Source organism: Sapajus apella, unplaced genomic scaffold, assembly GCF_009761245.1.
Source record: "Sapajus apella isolate SASKATOON/1434 unplaced genomic scaffold, GSC_monkey_1.0 scaffold16, whole genome shotgun sequence".
Taxonomy (NCBI): Eukaryota; Metazoa; Chordata; class Mammalia; order Primates; family Cebidae; genus Sapajus; species Sapajus apella.
This window is the reverse complement of record NW_022436956.1, coordinates 11,442,070-11,463,275: the sequence shown is the minus strand read 5'-3', so window position 1 is coordinate 11,463,275 and position 21,206 is coordinate 11,442,070.

Genomic DNA, 21,206 nt, shown 5'->3' with positions numbered 1-21,206 from the left:
TTGACTTACCTTTCATAGCTACAAACTTTTCATAAACTTCTCTGTATTCTCTGATATATATATTTTTGATGAAAATTCTTTCAAACATTTTTTACTTAAATAAAAAACCCTCTTTTTTTATTATCTTAACAGTAATCCGACTTTCACTTGAGGACACTGGTTTCACTGAGTTAAATACACATTTTCATTTTCATGTACAAGAGCAATAGAGTTACGTAGCTGCACAGACATTATAACAATATAACAATATTGTTTTATATTTATATTATCTCAATTATATATTATATAATATGTTATATGATATACATTGCATATTATATAAATATATAGTATGTTTATATTATTAATTTTATAATAATTTTGTTGTTTTTGTTATTTTGCTCTAAATTTCTGCTTTCAATAAGAAGTTATTTCTCTGGTTTCTGATATGAGTCCTCTGAGGCTCATAGCATACAATCTTTTTTATTTTTATAGTATACAAGCTTATAAATTTTCTTTGGTTCCACCATTTATTGTCTAAGTTTCAAGAAATAGGCAAGTAACTGCTATAGAGCCTTCAAGTAAGACAATTGTGGAAGTGATTTTTGAAATTGACTCAGTGGTTCTGTGAACACCTTTTGTCAGCTGTTTGGATTTGCTTTTGTCAGCTGTTCACATGAACCACTGAAAGAGTCAATTAAAAAAACACTTCCACAATTGCCTTACTAAACAATTCAAGTTCAGGTTGATATTCAACCTAAAACTTAGATATCTTTAAAAAAAATTTCAACTTCTATTTTAAATTTGGGGGTACATATACAGGTTTGTTACATGAGTGTGTTGCACAATGCTGAGGTTTGGGGTATGGATGATCCCATCACTTGGGTAATGAGCAGAGTACCCAGTAGGTAGTTTTTCAGCTCACACTCCTCTTCCTCATTTCCCCTCCTAGTATTCTCCAGTGTCTATTATTCCTATCTTTATGTCCACGTGTACTCATTGTTTAGCTCCCACTTATAAGTGAACAAGTGGCATTTGGTTTTCTGTTCTGTGCCAATTCACTTAGGATAATGACCTCCAGCTGCATCCATGTTGCTGCAAAGGATGTGATTTCATCTTTTCTCATGGCTATGTAGTATTCCATGGTGTATATGTACCACATGTTCTTTTTTTTTTTGAAGTGGAGTTTCACTCTTGTTACCCAGGCTGGAGTGCAATGGCGTGAGCTCGGCTCACCCCAACCTCCGCCTCCTGGGTTCAAGCATAATTTTATTGGATGCATAATTTGCAAACATTTTCTCCCGTTCTGTAGGATGCCTGTTTACTCTGTTGATAATTTTTATTTTTGCTATGCAGAAGCTCTTTAGTTTAATTAGGTCCCACTTGTCAATTTTTGTCTTGTTGCTATTTCTTTTGAGGACTTAATCACAAATTCTTGGTCAAGGCTGTTGTCAAGAAGGGCATTTCCTAGGTTTTCTTTAAGGATTTTTATAGTTGGAATTCCTACATTTAAATCTTTTAAAAAATTTGAATATCTTGATCTTACTTCCAATAATTATTTCCTCTTAAGTCATCTACTACATTATTATAAATTAGATCTTGCCATTACATATAACTAATCCCTGAAATCTCAAACTCTAGTATATCAAACTTGAACTACATTCCTCCAATTAAACAACTGTTTCTATGCACTTCATGATTTCATCCAGATCTCCAGCTGATAAATTTCCTTGTTTTCTAGCAACCTTTCTGCATTCATAGATAGATCAATATTTTAGAAAATTTTACATATATACATATATGAAACAATTTTTTTCCTCTCAGTATTTTAAAGATGTTATTTCCCGATCTTCTGGTTTGCATTACTTCTCACAGAAAATCTGCTGTTAATCTATTTTTGTTCTTTAGTATGTAATGTGTCTGTTTTTTTTTTTTCTTTTTCCCCAGCTGCTTTAAGATCTCTTTATCAATGGTTTTAAGAAATTTGATTATCATGTGGTTTGGTGTAGTTTTACCCATGTCTCTTTTGCTTAGGGGCTTGTTGAGCTTCTTGAACCTTTGAAATTATAATTTTTATAAAACTTGGAAACTTTTTGGTCACTAATTTTTTCAGATTTTTTTCCATTATGATTTTACTTCAGTGACCCTAAGTGTGATTTGCTTGAAGTTATACCACATTTCACTGATATTCTGTTTGTTTTTATGTTTTCTCCTCTACGTAGTGTTTTATTGGTATGTGTTCAAGTCCATTACATTTTTCTTCTACAATGTCTGATCTGTCATTAATTTTATCATGTATGCTTTCTTATCTCAGATATTGTACTTTTCATCTCTACTTAACAACAAATGGAATGCAGACATAGTAACGATTTTAATGTCTTTGTCTGATAATTCTATCATCTCTGCCATTTCTGGATCAATTTCAGTTGATTGACTTTTGTGAGTTTGTTTTCCTGCTTCTTTGTATATCTGTTAATTTTTTGATTGGATGTGAGATGCCTTGTTGGGTTCAGGATTTTTTGTACTCCTAAAAACATTCTTAAGCTTTGTTCTGGAGTACAGTTCAGTTGCTTGGAGATAGTGTGATTATTTTAGATCTTGTTTTGAGTCTTTGAATAAGTTAAAGTAGTCTTAGAAGACTATCACATCACAAACACCTAATAAGAATGAGGAGAGAGAAAGATATAGACAGATTTTTTGTTGTAGAATGAGTACCTCCACAGTGGAAGCTGACATAAAAACAAGAGCCTGTGGGGAATATACATCCCCCTAATGTCACTTGAAGTGACACTGTACAATGACATTAAGGGGACCTACATTGTAATCCTTAAGATTTTAGGTGCTACGTTGACATCTTTAAGCTCCACAGGGCCTAACTGTGAGTTCCCCTGCTTCCACCAGATATGCCTCCACCCTGCAGCAGGAAAGGCTCCCTCTTTGACCATTTTACTATCAGTCAGGCCTCCTGAACCCCACTTAGTATTCAATCTAACAGGCTTCTGTCTCCTGCCAGCCCAGCAACTGTTCATTCTGCCCCGAAGGCTACCGCCATGTCACCCTGCTTGACCTGCAGTGTCCTCCTCTCTCAGCTGTGAATATATGTGACTAATAAGCTACTTTCAACTTTATCTGTCCAGTATTGAGTATCGTGTTTTTGGCCATCTCTAGAATCTTGGGGTAGAACAACTTCCCTCACCAATGGGGTGAAGAGGAGTGCAACATTTCAATTGTGTGTGTGTACTTGTATGGGATACCCAAGAGTAGTCTAAGTTGAAGAGCAGTTTAGAGGAATTCTGATGAGAAAATACATTAGAAATGCTGAATTAGAATAGTGGTAAATTAGATAAGTTGGCATCAAGTGACTGCCCATAAGTAATAATTGCCATTTAAATAATCTGTCTTCTCCATGCTTATCATTTTAGATATCCCAGCCACCAAAACCCAAACAAATCCCTCATTCTTACCTATTTATGACAACAAGACAATTGATTTTTAGGGAGCTCCATATAATGGAGATAAAATGTGGGAGAGTTAGTCCGGGGTTCAGAGCAAACCTTCTTCATCCATTGGCAAGCCAAGGATGTTATTCTGTTATGAATACATTTGACTTTAACAAACATTTTCACTAGTATTTTCCTAATCTTTCCTCTCTCAACTCCACAAATAATCTTGGTGTCTTATATAAAGTGTATTATAACCTGTTGTTCTCTATGTTATATTTATAGATACTCTCTTCCAACATTGAATACATGTTTAATAACTGTTGACTGAATGGAAGGCTAGATACAATAGGGAAAATGTTCTGGCCTTCTTACTACCTAGATTTTAAAATTTCTACTTCACATGGGCTTCAGTTTTCTCATCTGTAAAATGAAATGTTTAAGTAAGATACTCTGGAAGTTCCCTTCTGCCTCAAATCTTTGATTTTGTGTCTGTGTCTATGAGGGATATTCCCCAAAATTGCCTTTATTGTAATTTTTGTAACAAAGATAAACAGTATTATATAGTAATTAAGAGCATGGGTTTTGAAGTCAGACATTTCTTAGTTTGACTTACTATCTGAGTGACTTTGGGACAGTTAACATCTTAACTCCTCAGTTATCTCATCCATAACATGGGGACAATATTAATACCATAGAATTACCCTAAAAGTGAAATAAAATGAAGCATGTGAGGCCTTTAGCAGGTTTCCTGACACATGGTAAGTGCTAAGTATCTAGTTACTGATGACTGGGGCTAAAGGTCATCAACTTCCTAAGCGTTAATACTTGAAAGACAGTCAATATTTAATGTATTTGTATAAATAGGAATGCTTTGCTTCTGAAACATTTGTCTAGGATAGACTGCTGATGAATTTGTACTTGGAGTTATAGTAAACCCTCGTCTCTATAGATTTATGGAGAAATAAATTTCTGTCAAGAATTAAAGTTCTTAATTTGTGTTTATAGACCTCTCACACATATTAAAGGAGCCTGTGAACTTGTACTTGCATGAAAAAATTTGAATTTATGAATATTTGTGTTTTTTTCCCAGAGGATAATTTCCCTCAGTGGGGCTTATGTAACTTTATTTCTGATGCTGCTATTGTTTTAGTTATCTTGCTCATAACTTATGTTCTAACTCTTCATGTTTTGTTTCTTGAGACAGGGTCTTGCTTTGTCACCCAAGGTGGAGTGCAGTGGTGTGATTATGGCTCACTATAGCCTTGATCTCCCAGGCTCAAGCAATCTTCCCATCTCAGCTTCCTGAATAGCTGGGACTACAGGCATGTACCACCATGCCCAGCTAGTTTTTAAATAGTTTTGTAGAGATCAGGCTTGGGGGGGTTCTTATTATGTTGCCTAGGCTGACCTCGACTCCTGGGCTCAAGCAATACTTTCACCTTGGCCTCCTATGGTGGCCAAGTGCTGGGATTACAGACATGAGCTACGACAACTAGATGTGTGCTAACTCTTAAAAATTCCAGACACTGCATTTTGAATACTTAAATTTTCTAGGCTCATTTTATCACATTGCCATGTATAGACTCAGGAAAACCAGAAAAGGGTGAATATAGAAATAGTTACGTTTTGAAGAAGGTAAACAGAGCAAAAGTAAAATAGAATCCAGAAGATTAGAGTCTACAGAGGTAATTACACATAGTACTGCTATAAAAATTGTGAGTGGGCAGGAAATAATATGACTTCTGAGGAACTTTGCAGGTTATGTCATGCCGTTTTATCTATGAATGTGCTGCCAGCCTTGTTGTAACTTAATACGTTTCAATATACAAAATAACTTAATTTTTTACTTACATTAAGAATTTCAGGGAAGCCTGAAATTGTATGTGCTGCTTTGATATAGTTCATTTTATTTATTTATCCACTTACTGTTTGTTTCTTTATTCATTCATTCATTCATTCACTGAATTCCTTTTCCATGCCAGATGTTTTAGGGACTATTTCTATGGTATCTTCTTCCTAAAGATATCTGACTTCTATGTCTCTTTAGTTTAAATACACAACTATCCTTATCTTTGAGTATAATTTTTCTTCTGGCTTTGTGAGATGAACTACATAAGTAAGTAGGTAGGTAGATAGATAGACAGACAGACAGACAGACAGACAGACAGACAGATAGGTAGATAGTTAGACAGACAAAACTTCTATTCAGAAGGCTCATCAACCTCCTAATTAAACAATGTTTGAATAAACAGTCTCACATTCTTTCTTGAGTTATAGGCAAAGATCATGTCTGATTTAGGATGCATCTTACCCTAGACCAGGTTAACAATTACTCACGTGAAACAACAGTGACTCTTTTGAAAAATGTAAACATTTTACATAACATTTATTAGCATACATGCTAATAAATACATGATGATAAATCTGAAAATAAACATGGAGAAATACAATTAATCCTAATCCCCTTATCACAATTACCAATGCTAACATACTGGTGAAAGTTTCTTCTTTCTCTTCTCTGTCTACTGCTCTTTGGGAGAATTGACACTCAACTTGAAATTTCTTCAGATGGTCATTGTCTGCAGACTGACGCTTCTTTTGCCTACTTGTTCATATGCTTTGGATATTGCTACAGAATTCCGTTCCCATGATGGAGGAATACACTATGTGAATAAATAGAGTGTGTTTTGATGGTCAAGGTTCTTGTTCTTCCTGGGCATCACTAGGAACTTGAAAGATGTTGCCTTGATTCTTCAACAACAGTCATCACAATCACTGTTTTAGCCAAAAGCCGGTGTCTCTGCTGCTTATCTCAAAGGTAGAGACCAACCACTGTTGTAGTCTGTTTTCTATTGCTATAAAAGAATAGCATAGACTGGAAAATTTCTAACAAAATAGAAGTTTCTTTAGTTCATGGTTCTGAAGACTAGGAAGTCCAAGAGCATGGCATTGACATCTGGTAAGGGTCTTTCTGCTGTCTCATGACATGGAGGGAGCCATCACATAGTAGGAGGGCAAGACTGTGCCAGGTCAAGTCTTTCCTCCTCTTCTTATAAAGCCAACAGTCTCATCATGGGGACCTAATCCTAATAACCTCCCAAAGGCCCCATTTCCAAATACCATCAACTAAGTTTGCTGAATTTGGGGATTAAATTTATAACATATGAAATCTGTGGGACACATTAAACCATAACAGTTACCCAAATGCTGGAATGCCTCTTCCCAGTTTCTACCCTGAAAACAAACTCTTGCCCCTCTCATATACCTTATGCTTTAAAACTGTGTACTGAGTATTTTTATAAGTATCTTAACTTCAGCTTTAAGTTGGTTTTTCCTCTAGTCTCATTTTTCTCCCACTCTCAACCTATGTTTTCTTTCTGTGTTTGAAAATTAATTTTTGTGTTTTAAACTAATACAGACATATAGTTAAAAGTGAATAAATGCCAACATTTTTGTACAGAAAAAATGTTTCTGTTTCTTCCCTCTACTTTTCAGACCTTTTTCTCATTGGAAATTACATATTTTTAAAATTCAAGTTCGATGACACATGCGCAGGACGTGCAGGTTTTTTGGAAATTATTTTAAACATGTTGGTTGTTTCTTTTAGCTTCCTATTTCCAAATAAATGCTTATGCTGTTCTTTCTAATCAAATTACACATTATCTATTATTGTGCTAAAAGATGACTTTTAAGTTATTTGCTCACTTTCTTTCTCCTGTATCTGCTGTGCAGAGATATCACAATTTTTGATGGAATAAAAATTGAGTTTTTAATAATATTATGTTATGCCAACATTGTTCACTGTTGATCCAGGAAGGGTATTATAGCTGTTTCTTTTTTTGAAAGATACATTTTGTTAAAATTATCTCATAATTTTTTCCATTCCCACTGCTTGCTCTCTACTATTTCCTTATTTAGCCCTCAAATTCTACAAAAACTTTTGGCCAATAGCCTACTAATTTTATCCGCCTTGTCCCTTCATTAGACTATCTTCCTACTATATCCTGGACTGACTGATTTGTTTTAGTGTGATCTGACTGATGTATAGTTCATTTCACTTTTCATTATTTCGGCATTTATTAAAATATTCTTATTGTATCTTTAGTAATTTGGCTAGATATAGAATTCTAAATTGAAATACATTTCCTGCAGAATTTTTAAGCAACATTTTTACTGTTATTAGCATATAATGTTGCTGTTATTATAATGGCATTTTAATTCCCAGTTCTTTATATGTGATGTTTTCTCTTTAGAAATGTTATCATCTTTTTGCATCTGTTTTGAAATTCCAAGATGCTGTGCTTTTGTGGCATCTTTTCCATTCACAGTGCTGAACAGTCAGTAAATCCCTTAACTCATATTTTTATTCAGGAGACTTTTATTAGGCTATTTCTTTAACTTTCTTCATGCCACTTTCCTACTTTTCTTATTTTTCTTTTTCTGGAAATTTTGTTATTTGGATGTCTCTCTTGTATCAAGGTGAATACCTTTGAATCTCTCACCTGTTCTGTCTCTGTCTTTCCCATTTACTGAGAAATTTCCATAAATTTATAATGCAACTCCCCTGTTTTATTTATAACTTTTGTTGTTATATATTTAATTACAGTGTTTTATAGTTCTCAGATCTCTCCCTTTCCATTTCAACCAATTCTTGTTTTTTTGTTACTTTGGATAAAATATTTTATCTTGGCTAGGCACGGTGGCTCATGCCTGTAATCCTAACACTTTGGGTGGCTGAGCTAGGTGGATCACCTGAGGTCAGGAGTTTGAGACCAGCCTGCCCAACATGGTGAAACCCCGTCTCTACTAAAAATAAAAAATTAGCTGGGTGTGGTGGCAGACGCCTATAGTCCCAGGTACTCTGGAGGCTGAGGCAGGAGAATCTCTTGAACTCAGGAGGCAGAGGTTGCAGTGAGCAGAGATTGTGCTACTGCACTCCAGCCTGGGTGACAGGGCAAGACTCTATCTCAAAAAAAAAAAAAAAAAAAAAAAAATCTCTCCAGGGAGGGGGAGGAATATTAATTGTGCATTATTTTGAAATTCCCCCTTTTCTACATTGTCTCTTTTCCTCCAGATTAATCTTTTGTGTGCTTGTTTTGGATTTAAATTTTCCACTGTAAGCTTACCACAAATATCTTGTTAATTGTTGTTCTCTATTTGTGTTAAGAGCAAGATACTAAAACACTGTCTGGAAATTGTATGAGTAATTGAAACTTACTGATGAAAGAGCTTTCTGTGCAGAGCAGTAAGGTGGTAAACCTACTTTTTCAAAATAGTGTTTTTAGTTGTAAATATCTCAAAGCTTTGCAGTGGGGGGCATTTAATTTCTCTAGAGAAGAATTAACTCAAATTCGACTTGGAAAGCATATGTCTGGTCACTGGAATTCTGGGACCATGGTTTCAGGAGACAGAGTCTTAGGTATCCTAATAAAAATATGGAATAATTAATTGAATCCTCCTTGTTTTCAGCCCTATCCATCACTTGGTATCTGGTGATTTTGAGTTACATCATTTTATCGGTCAATATCTTCAGTTTAATGGAGACTGGAAATGTGGGGTGGATAGGTTCCTGGCTACCTAGCATAACAGAGGAGATGTAAGTTTTTGAATGAACCTTTCTTTTTAGCTTTACACTACCATTCCCTATCATATCTGATGTCCTCATGTTTGGAGCTGTTCCTTTTCACTTTTTCTAGAGATTAAATTTCTAGTCTCTTGCTATGGGGGATACAGTCAGAGGAGAAGAGGAGAAAGGTAGTTCTCATATTTATATGTGAGTGGGATAGGGACCAGGAATGCCAATTACTCTGTTATTATTTTCAACTGATACTTTCATTTTCAGTCATTCATTTTAATTCCCCTCCCCTCCTTTCCAAACCACATCAATGATGTTTGTTGTATACCGACTCTTTGGGAGTTCATGAAGGAAGGTACATTGACTTTCTTTTCACACGATTTCCCTTTGTAGACACTAAAGCTTATTCAACTCTGCAACATCAAAAAATCTATCCTCTATCCTTTAAACTTCTCATAACTTCATAGAGGTCATTCCGTCATCCTCTGGCCTCCGTTATTTCAGAGAAGTCAGCCACAATTTTTGTTTTTTCTCTGTCTACTTTTAGTATGTTCTCATTATCTTTGGGTTTCAGCAATTTGACCATGATAAAACTATTCATGATTTTTCTTTCTTTGTTTATCCTAATTGAGTTTCTGGACTTTTGGGTTGATATATTTTATTAAATTTGAAAAATTATTGCCTATTATTTCTTCTAATAGTCCTCTGCCCTATTCTTTCTCATCTTCTGGAACTCTTGTTACCTGTGTATTAGACAATTTGATATCGTCTCTCAGATCTTTGACATATTTAGAAATTATTTTTCTTTATGCTTCAGTTTGAATAATTTCTACTTTATCTTTAAGTTTGTTCATTCTTTCTTTTGATAAAGCTATTGAATTTTCAATACTGTGTATTTTTTTCTAGTATTTTGTTAGATTTATTTTAATATTGTGTGTCTTTGAGAAAATTTTACCTTTTTATGATACAAATGATAAATTATATTTATATAGTAAATAAGTATCAACAATCAATGAGATAGGGGCTAGAACAGAAAGCTTAAGCACTGCCATCTTATAGAAAAGCCACCTGGGCCCTGAGCAGAGCTGTAGTTCTCAGAACTGTTATTGTATTGCAATTCTCAGAAGTGTTATTTTCTAAGGTTAAAAATTTCCACTACTGCCCACCTTCCCTTGCAACAAACTGCTGATGTTCGCTTCTGTACAAAGAGCTTGCCTTGCACAATCCCTGAGCCCCCCAAAACAAGGATGTGGTTTTGCAGCTTAAATACCTGGCTCCCTCTGAGCTCAGGGCCACGGGTTGGAGAGATGTGAGTCCTCTGTGGCTGCCGGCAATAAAGACCCTGCAATTTGGCATACTTTTGTCTTGGTGTTAATTTTCTTTGCTTGCTCTGGTACAACAGTCAACACAAGTTCAAAACCAGCCACCGGCCTCTGGGACTGAGAAACAGCTGGGTGACTTTCTTCACCACAGTGCCCATCAGGAGGAAGAATGATAGCACAGGTGCAACACGCATGGCAGTGGCTGGTGGCTTCATGATCAGTGCAGTGGGCAACAGGGACATGCACTCAGGATGGCCTGTGCAAGAAGATGGGGTAGGGAGCTGTCTTCTTGGGTCCTGGTGGCCCAGTGGCTGTCACGTTGGGGCCTCAAAGTTACATCATGAAGGGCTCTTCTGTGACAAAAGAATCACTGATCCCAAGTAGTTGAATCTGGTCTACTGACCTGTAAGGCTGGCCCAGGCCCTGCGCCATCTAAAGGAAAGCACCTTTCTGGACAAGCATCCTGCCTCTCATCTCACTGCACCTCCCCACCCTTCCCCTGGCAGGCAAGGCCAGCTACTGCCCTTCCCAAATGGCACTGGGAGCCTAAGGCCTAGCTCCAGGCCTGTGGTTCTGGCAGAGGATGGCTGGTCAGGAACTCTAGACATGGCTTCTGGGGCTGGAGAGGGTGGCCTTGGGAACAGCACAGGTGGGTGCAGTCCTCATTCAGAGCCTGCGTGTCCTGGCAGCCCAGAGACCATTTAAGATCTCTCCTGTGCCAGTGCAAAGGGTTAGATCTTCTGGAACCAGAGAGGGGCTGGCAGGTGGTCAGCTGCCCTTAGAGTTGGAAGTGAGAAGTCCCCATGGTGGAAAGCAGGCCAGAAACATCTACCAGGAAAGCTGCCCAGTAACAGGATTGAGGGAACGTCTCTCATGGGTAAAAGCAGGCCCTTTCTGGTCTTAAATGCATGATGTAATATTTTTACAGTGATGGGTGAGGTGAGGACAGCAGGAGTTTGGGAGAGGGAGGTAATATTAGTGCATGTTTGTTAAAAATCTGTCCCAGGCGAATGACTTTTCTAATAGTCTTTTTTTGGCTGATATTTTTTAACGTGGTTCTTATTTAGCTGTCCAGTTTTGATAGAATTTACCAGGTCTGGCTGAATGAAGATATTGGAATGTGTCATTTTAGTGGTTTAAATCCTCTTATTTATGGTTTTAACTCTAAGAAAATTTTAAAAGGAAGAGATATTTGGATGACAAAAAAAATGCCTTATGGAAAAACTGAAGCAAATTCTTTATAGGAAAAAATATGGGCATTTGATTAAACATAGATAATGTTTATTTTAAAAAAACTACAACAGCAAAAAAAATCTTAGCCTCCAGTTCCCCTTTCTTTCTTTAACTCCTGTTTTGGTGAATTACTAAACTGACTGACTTTCAGACTTTTTAGCTAGATCCTGAGAGAGAGGCTATTTTTCTTACTGATATACCAACATCCTGAAAGTTAAAGAAAAAAATCTAATGTGTGAATGTGACTCACCAATATTTATCAACTAATTCCTTTTTTTAATTAAATGCATGCAGGGATTAACAAGGACTTTTGTTTACAATGGAAATCTGAAATGGAAGAAACATCTTTAACCTGTGTGTCTGTGATCTCCTCTGTCTTAATCCACGCTCAGGCTAAAGATGGGGATAATGTGGAAATGGCAGTTGTCCCAAGGGCATGGGGGGTGCTTCTGTGCCCACGGGTCTGTCCCTGAGCAACAGTCCCTAGGTTAAGATGGGGGTGGGAGGGATAAGGGACCAGGGGTGGCCCTGATCTACCTATGGGCTAACTCCAGACATTATTGTTTTTATTATCTTGAGATGGAGCCTTGCTGTGTTGCCCAGCCTGGAGTGCAGTGGCGCAATCTCGGTTCGCTGCAAATTCCACCTGCTGGGTTCAAGCGATTCTCCTGCCTCAGCCTCCCGAGTAGCTGGGATTACAGCTGCGCCATCACACCCGGCTAATTTTCGCATTTCTAGTAGAGACAGGGTTTCACCATATTGGTCAGGCTGCTCTCGAACTCCTGACCTCTTGATCTGCCCGCCTCAGCCTCCCAAAGAGCTGGGATTATGGATGTGAGCCACCTCACCTGGCTCCAGACATTATTTTTAAGTTGCAGACCTAAAAATAATTGTCTTGTGTTTTGGAGATGAATTTTACCTCTTTTTAGAAATGTTTTCCATCTTCTTCATTAGGTCATTCAGAGTTAGTTTGAAGCTCTTGCCTACAAATTCTAACATCTGGGTTATCTGTGAGTATGTACCTATTGGCTGATTTTCTCTTAATTCAGGGTTATTTTCTCTTTATTTGAATGTCTCATACTTTTTAATTTTATGTTTAGCTACTTTTTTTCTTTGAGACAGGGTCTTTCTCTGTTGCCCAGGCTGGAGTACAGTGGCATGATCTTGGCTCTCTGTAGCCTCAGCCTCTAGGTCTCAAATAATCCTTTCACCTCATCATCTCTAGTAGCTGGAACTATAGGTGTGCACCATCATGCTCAGCTAATTATTTTATTTTTGTAGAGACAAATTTTCTCTATGTTGCCCAGGCAGGTCTCAGAGTCCTGGGCTCAAGCAGTCCACCTGCCTCAGTTTCCAGAGTGCTTGGATTACAGGTGTGAGCCACTGTTCCTGGACATGATGTTTAACATTATATGTAAAAGATCAAAGTAGATAATATTTATCCAGAAAAGAGCATTATTTTTTTCCTCTGTCAGGTCACCAAAACTAGAAACAGTTTTGTTAATTTTTTTTTGTGATTTTTCTCTATTGATTTCTCATCTTTCCTATTTCCTTCTATTAGGATTCATTTGTTCTTCTTTTACTACATTTTTTTTTTTTTGAGACGGAGTTTTGCTCTTGTTACCCAGGCTGGAGTGCAATGGCGCGATCTCGGCTCACCGCAACCTCCGCCTCCTGGGTTCAGGCAATTCTCCTGCCTCAGCCTCCTGAGTAGCTGGGATTACAGGCACGTGCCACCATGCCCAGCTAATTTTTTGTATTTTTAGTAGAGACGGGGTTTCACCATGTTGACCAGGATGGTCTCGATCTCTTGACCTCGTGATCCACCCGCCTCGGCCTCCCAAAGTGCTGGGATTACAGGCTTGAGCCACCGCGCCCGGTACTTACTACATTCTTAAGGCGAAAGTCATTGATATGAGACTTATATAAGCTTTCGATGATACACTTTTCTTTTTTAACTTTCCATTAGCTGCGTCTAACTAATTTCATTGTATTTACTATGCTGTGTTTTAATTATCAGTAAATTTAAAATATTTTCTAATTTCCCAATTGACTTCCTCTTGGACCAATGGATTAAAGAGTTTGTTTATTTCTAATTTCCTAATATTTTAAAATGCCACATAGACCTTCTAATTAATTAGTTTAATTCTGAATTCTGTTTTGGTCAGCAAATAGACTTTGCATAATTTCAACTCTTTTAAATTTGTGTAGGCTTGATTTATGGTGTAGTGTATGGTCCGTTCTGGTGAATCTTCCCTGTACCATTGAACACAGTATGACTTCTGCTTTGTTGGGTGCAGTGTTGTACAAATATTTTTAATTATTGTAATTGAATTGGCAATGGGGTTCTTCAGTTCTCTCTATTCTTACTGGTTTATTTTAGCTTCTTTGTCTGTCTACTTGCTATTGATGAAGTGGTAAACTTTCTAGTAATAATTGTACATTTAACTATCCTTGCTTTATTCATTTTGATGCTCTTTTGTTAGGCACGTACACATTATTTTGTATTCGTAGTGAGTTGTTGACTCCTTTGTCATAACGTTCATTTTTATCACTTATAATATTCCTTGTTTTGAAATCTACTTTGTGATATTAATAGTACCACTCTATCTTTCTGTTGACTAATCTTTGTATTGTATGTATTTTCCATCTAACATTTTTATTGTGGTAAAATACACATAACAAAATGTGCTGTTAATGATCTAGCTAAGCTTTTATATGTAAGGAGGATTTATTGTAGGCAGCATTCAGCCAGATTTTGCTTTATTAAAATATTTTAATCCAGTCTTATAATTTCTGTCTTTTAATTGTATTAAGGCCATTAATTTTTGAAGTAATTATTGACTTGGCTTTATTTGAATGTACGCTCTAATTAGCTGTTTTCTATTTGTTTTATGTATTTATTATTTCTTTTTCCATGTTTTTCTGCCTGCCTTTGCATTGATTGGGTTTTTTTTTTTTTTAAACGTAATTGTATTTTCTAACCAGTTATGGTGTCTCTGTCTTCCTCTCATGCTTTGCCACAACTGAGCTGACCCACAGTTTCTGTTTCTCCACAGACCTGTCTGTTGTTGGATTTCTGGCTGTTTCCTGTGACTGCAGGTCATTGCTGAGCTGGCTGGTTTCCCTGTGACCTCAGATCACTGCTGGGTTCAAGAAAGTTGTAATTTTGTAGTTTAGCTTTTTCTCATTATCCTTATCTCAAAGAAAGCTTTGCAGTTTTCTACATCTTAAAGGGAAGTAAATATCCCATAATATTCAAAAATATTCCCTAAATCTGTTGTTAATAGAAAAAACAAACTCTAAATGTTATAAAGAGGCTTATTCTGAGTCAATATGAGTGACCGGGGCCTGGGAAACCACAGTCTCAAGGGGTCCTGAGAAAGACTGTAGGGTTACAGCTTGGTTTTGGAGTTACAGGCCAAGACATAAATCAATACTTGGAAGGTTTCTACCTGAAAAGGTGGAATATGTGGAAGCAGGGGTGAAGGTGTGGGGATGGAGTTGGGGAGATTTACAGGTTATAGGTATATTCAGAGATTCTTTAATTTTTGCCGTTGGTTAAAAAAGCAAGGCTGTTTCTAAAACTTGAACTCAGCAGAAAGGAATGTCTGAAGATAAGGATGTCATGCAGCAAGATTAATGGCCTGCAGGTGTGACTTAATCCTTGCCCTGTGTGGCTGTAGGTCTTGTGTAAGAGTTGACATTTTATTGCCGCAGAGTCTGTTTTGTCAGTCTTAAGAGCTCCATGTTAACATTAATGCTGATCAGTTATTGCACCTAAACTCCAATAGGGTGGAAGTATAATGAGGTGTGCCCAAACTTCCTTCCTGTCATGTCCAAAAGTTCAGTTTTTAAGATTTTTCTGGGACCCTCTTGGACAAGAGGGAGTCCATTCAGTGGGTTAGGGGCTTAGAATTTTTTATTTTTAGTTTACACTGCATAATAATAGACTCTACTGCATATCAAGATCTGAACATTTACTTGAAATTTTATCCACTTTTCCAACCCTGCTTTATCCTTTTTTTCTTTCCCAAAAAGAAATTTTAAATGCTTAAGACACATGAAAAAGTATAAAAAATGATACAATAAACTCCCACAATCCTTAGCAACTACAGGGTTAAGGTTTCTAAAATAAAATGCAGAATTTTATCCTGCTGCTAGCTGAATCATAATGCAGGTTGAACTCCCGGCCTCACAGAGTGTCTACATTAAATGTGAGGGCATTGATTGGGAAAGAATGGCACCTGGCACATTGTGATAAGGAAGTGTTGGAACACCCTGACAAAGCTAGGGACATGAAGTTCTTAAATTATGATGAGCCTTCTTTGTGAATGGGGGTCGCCCCATATCCAGCAGTAGTAGTCTCTCCATCCCAATATATTGCCCTGATTGCCTGAGGAAACTATAATGGCTTCCCCTGAGACATCTCTTATGTATGAAAATGTTGGTTCTCACTACCTCACTACCCTGTTTTGCTTGTAGACCTATAACTAGACTCCATTATCAGCAGGACCCTAAAGGCAAGATATAAAGCATAATCCATGAGGAGGTACACTACATTGCAAAATAGCTACTCATGTTTTCTAACTTACGTAGACAGAAATTTTGGAAACATGTGGAAATGGATACTAAGGGCATGGGGTAATGGTGGAAGAAACAAAGTTGGGTTAGGCAAAATTTATGATATAGTTTTGCTAAGCAGGGATTTTGCATTTAATGTTGCAGCTCAGGGAATTGGAATGGGTTCTGATAGTTTGATTGGAGACTGGAATGTTAGAGTGGACTTGTCATTTGAGACCTACTCATCAACACTGAGAGGGTCCAGAAGATGTATTCAACAATACTTAGAAAACTAAATTTGTGGGAGAAGTCCTGGCACCCTTGAGCTGTGTGATCACTCTTCTCTATATGCCAGAATTTGCAGAGGGAACTGCAGCCACTGTATTGGAAAACCTAAATGCATTGACAACAGTTGGATCCCAGGGTGTCAGGGGTCAATGCCAGCACTCAGCCACCAAAGGCAAGGTGGACATAATTACCATGATGGACAATGGAGTCAGAGCAGCAACCAGAGTTATATGGTATTGGCTAGTTGTTTATGGTTTCCTAGAAATAAATTACATAGGAAGCCTACTATTAATAAATTCTTACTTGACCTAGATAATCAGAAGAATTTTAGGTTAAGTGAACAAAAGTATAACCTGAATCATAAAAACAGAGAGTCATGGCCTCTCAGTCCATTCCCAGGCTTGAGCCAGTTTACAGACCCAGACTCTCTTGAATAAAGGGAAGGCCGGTTTTCCCTGAGAAAGGATCTTGGTATACTCCCAGAAGTTTATGCTGCTATTCCTTTTCCCAGTCTTCCCCAGTGGAACCTACAGCCTTTTACTGGGGTAACTATGCAATTGGGAAGACAATAATTAGACCTTTTCGATATGACTGGACACTGGCTCTGAGCAGATGCTAATTCTAGGAGACCTAAAACGTCACTATATGGTCCACCAGTCAGAGTAGGGGCCTATGAAGGTTTGGTGATCAATGGAATTTTGTCTCAGGTTCATCTCACCGTAGGACCAGTGGATTCCTGAATTCATCCTGTGGTTACTTCCCCAGTTTTAGAATGTGTAATTGAAATGCACAACATTGCTAGGTGATGGAAATTTTTCAACTCCATGTATATGGCTATATATAGAGTCATATGTTGCATAACAAAATTTTGGTCAATGATAGACTACATGGAGCTGAAAAATTTCCATCACCTAGCAATGTTGTCAACTTTCCAGTAGAACAAGATGCGGAGGTGGAAGACAATGATATTGATTATTCTGACTTTTTGTAGGCCTGGGCTAATGCGTGTGCTCTTGTCTTAGTTTTTAATCAAAAAAGCTCCAAAAGTAAAAAAAAAAAAAAAAAAAAAACAACACCATAAAATAAATAATAAAAAATTAAAAATAGAAAAAAGCTTATAAAATAAGTACATAAAGAAAAATATTTTTGTATATCTGTACAATGTGTGTTTTAACCTTAATGTTATTACAAAAGAATAAAAAAGAAAATTCTATGAAGTAAAAAAGTCACAATAAGCTAAGTTTAATTTATTATGAAAGAAAGAAAAACATTTAAAAATACATTTAGTGTAACCTAAGTGTTCAGTGTTGATAAAGTCTACAGTAGTGTACAGTAATGTCCCAGGCCTTCACATTCACTCCCCGCTCACTCACTGACTCACCCAAAGCAACTTCTAGTCCTGCAAGCTCCATTCATGGTAAGTGCCCTATGCAGGTGTACTATTAAAAAAAATTATAATGTATTTTTACTCTACCTTTTCTGTGCTTAAATATGTTTAGATATACAAATACTATTTAGATACACAAAACCATACACAATTACCATTGTGTTATAATTGCCTACAGTATTCACTATAGCAACATCCTGTACAGGTTTGTAGACTAGGATCAACAGATGACACCATATAGCTTAGATGTAGAGCAGGCTGTACCATCTGGGTTTGTGTAAGGGCACTGCATGATGTTCACAGAATGGCAAAGTCAGGTAACAATGCATTTCTCAGAATGTACCCCTGTCATTAAACTCAGGAATGGAAAAGCAAACATTGTATGTACTCACTTATAAGTGGGATCTAAGCTATGAGGACACAAAGGCATAAGAACAATACAATGGACTTTGAAGATACAGGGAAAGTGTCGGAGGATGGTAAATGATTAAAACAAAATCGCATTGGGTATAGAGTACACTGCTTGGGTGATAGGTTCACTAAAATCTCAGAAACTGCCACCAAAAAACTTATTCATATAACCAAACACCACCTGTTTCCCAAAAACCTGTTAAAATAAAAAAAATAATATACAGAATTCAAATATGCAATAGCAAAAGGCCAAATAACCCAACTAAAAATGGGCAAAGGATCTGAATACAAATTTTTCCAAAGAAGAGATACAAATCACTAATAGGTGTATGAAAAGGTTTTCAACGTCACTAATCATCAGAGAAATATGACTCAAAACCATAATGGGGTTATCTCATACCTGTTAGAAAGGCGATTATCAGAAAGAGAAGGGATAAGAGGTATTGATGAGTACAGATGGAAAACAGAAACCTTGCAGCCTGTTGGTAGAAATATTAATTGGTATAACCCTCATGGAGAATAATAGGGAGATTTCTCAAAAAATTAGAATTACCATATAATCTGGCAAGCTCATTTCTGGGTATATGTCCAAAGACTTGAAATTAGTATCTCAAAGAAATAGCTGTACTTTCATGTTTATTTTATCATTATTCACAATAGTCAGGTATGGAAACAAACTAAGTGTCCATCAGTGGATAAATGGATAAAAGCACATGGTATGTAAATACAATGGAATACTTTTCAGCCTTAAAAAAGGAAAAAAAAACCCCTGATATTAATTATATTAATATTTAAAAAATAGCCAAGTTCTTAAGATGCAGACATTTTCGAGGATTTGCTTTTATCTTTATGGAGGAGGAATCTCAATTTAAGAATGTATTTCTTTTAAATTTTTTAAAATTATTTTTGTAACTTCAGTCTCTGTGCTGGTAAGAATGTTCTTTATAAGTCTGTTACTAAAGTGAACTCATGAGAGTTTTTTCTCTTTAATTGTAAAATAAAGAGAAAAGTTTTAAATCATATCTCCTACTTCAGGAAACGCCTGAACTTAACTCTTCTTCTAATATATATTTTATTGTTTATAAAATTATGTTTATTTTTCCAATATCAACATTGACATATGCTTCCCAAGTTTTAAAAGCTCCAAAAGGTGGAAAAAAGAGATTTAGCTATAATCTCACTCTTCAAACACAGTTAATTAAACATTTTATATAGTGTATTTTCTTCCAGCCTTAAAATTACTTTTCAAAATAAGTGATTTGTCTTTACAATTTTAAGAAGTTCTTGAAGATATGATTAAAATGTATACAGTGTTTCAGTGTTAAAGGTATTTTTTAGCATTTTATCCCTACCACTTAATTCAATATCATAACCACAGTAAAACAAACTATTTCTTAGATTTAGTGGAACAAATTTCCTCCTTGAGCGAAACAAATTTCCAGGTTGAATCCATAGTATAGCCTTCAAGAAAGTAAATTCTGTCAACAACCCAAAGGTGTAGGAAATGGATTATCTGCTAGAGCTTCCAGGAAAGAATTCAGCCTGCTGACATTTTAGCTTGGTGAGACCTGTGTTGGGCTTCTGATTGGCAGAACTATGAGATAATAAATTAGTGTTGTCTTAAGCTGCCAAATTAGTGGAAATTTGTTATGGCAGCAATAGTAACCTCATATGGTAACTTTTGATACCATGTCTTAATTACGGTCTGATTATGAGCACAAAGCAGAAAATTATAGGACTGCTTCATTCTTGGTGACTTTGGTCTATCTACTTTTAGTCTTTAAACATTTGTCCACTTCATTATCTTATGATGGACTATGCTCTCTTATAATACTCTGAATTCATTCCTAAGGTAGCACTTTCTTTACCTGCTGTTCACTGATTCCATGCCAATTCTTAAGGTTCCTATCTTTGTCCACTCAGCTAGAAAATCTGTAACAAGACTAGCCATGATTCTTTTTGATCTTAGAGATGACTATTGTCTTCTTCCTGTTCCTATACTCTTTTTAGAGTGCTTACTCCCACAGCACCTACTTAGTGGCTGTGTGGACACAGGGTGATTTGACACCTTGCTGACTCATTTTTGCAAACAAGTGAATCAGAAGTGGAAATCTCACTCTAATTGGATCAATCGTATCCTCCTCCCAGAAGTTTGGATTTCAAACTCAGATCATTTTAAACATGTATCCACTTAAATTTACCACACATCAATATATTCAAATACATTCAATATCTATACTCCTATATATTGAATATATATCTATAATTGAATATATACATATATTTGTGAATGACAAAAGCAGCTATCTTGCATGTGCACAGAAAAGTAGAAAAAAACACTGCAGAGAGAGAAAAACAGATCAGTAGTATATTAGTTTCTTACAGCTGCTGTAACAAATTACCACAAACTTGTGGCTTAAAAACAACGCTAATGTATTATTTTACAGTTCTGAAGGCAAGAAATCCAAAAACAGTTTCACTGGGCTTTAGCCCAGTGTTGGCAGAGCCACATGAGGTTGTGGGAGAAAATCAGTTTCATTGCCTTTCCAGCTTTCAGAGGTTCATTTCTTGATTCATGACCCTCTGTCTCCAAAGCCAGCAGAGCAGCATCACCAAATCTCTCTCTACTTCCATCATCACATGGTCTTCTTCTTCTTCTTTTTTTTTTTTTTTTTTTTTTGTAGTAAAATCTCCTTTTGCCTAACTCTTATGATGACACTTGGGATACCTGTAGGGCCCACCTGGGTAATCCAGGATAATCCCCCATCTCAAGGTCTTTAACTTGATTGCACCTACAAAAATCTCTTTGTTACATAAAACAACATTCACGGTTTCCAGAGGTCAGGACCTGGATATCTTTAGGGGCCATTATTCAGCATGCCACAAAGTATATGGAGAAAAATAATACAGAGAACTACAACTCCAAAGAGACCTAAACAGAAATCAGAGACTTAGAGATAAGGAAATACCTACCTTGGATCCTTATGGATTTCTAGTTCATTCTT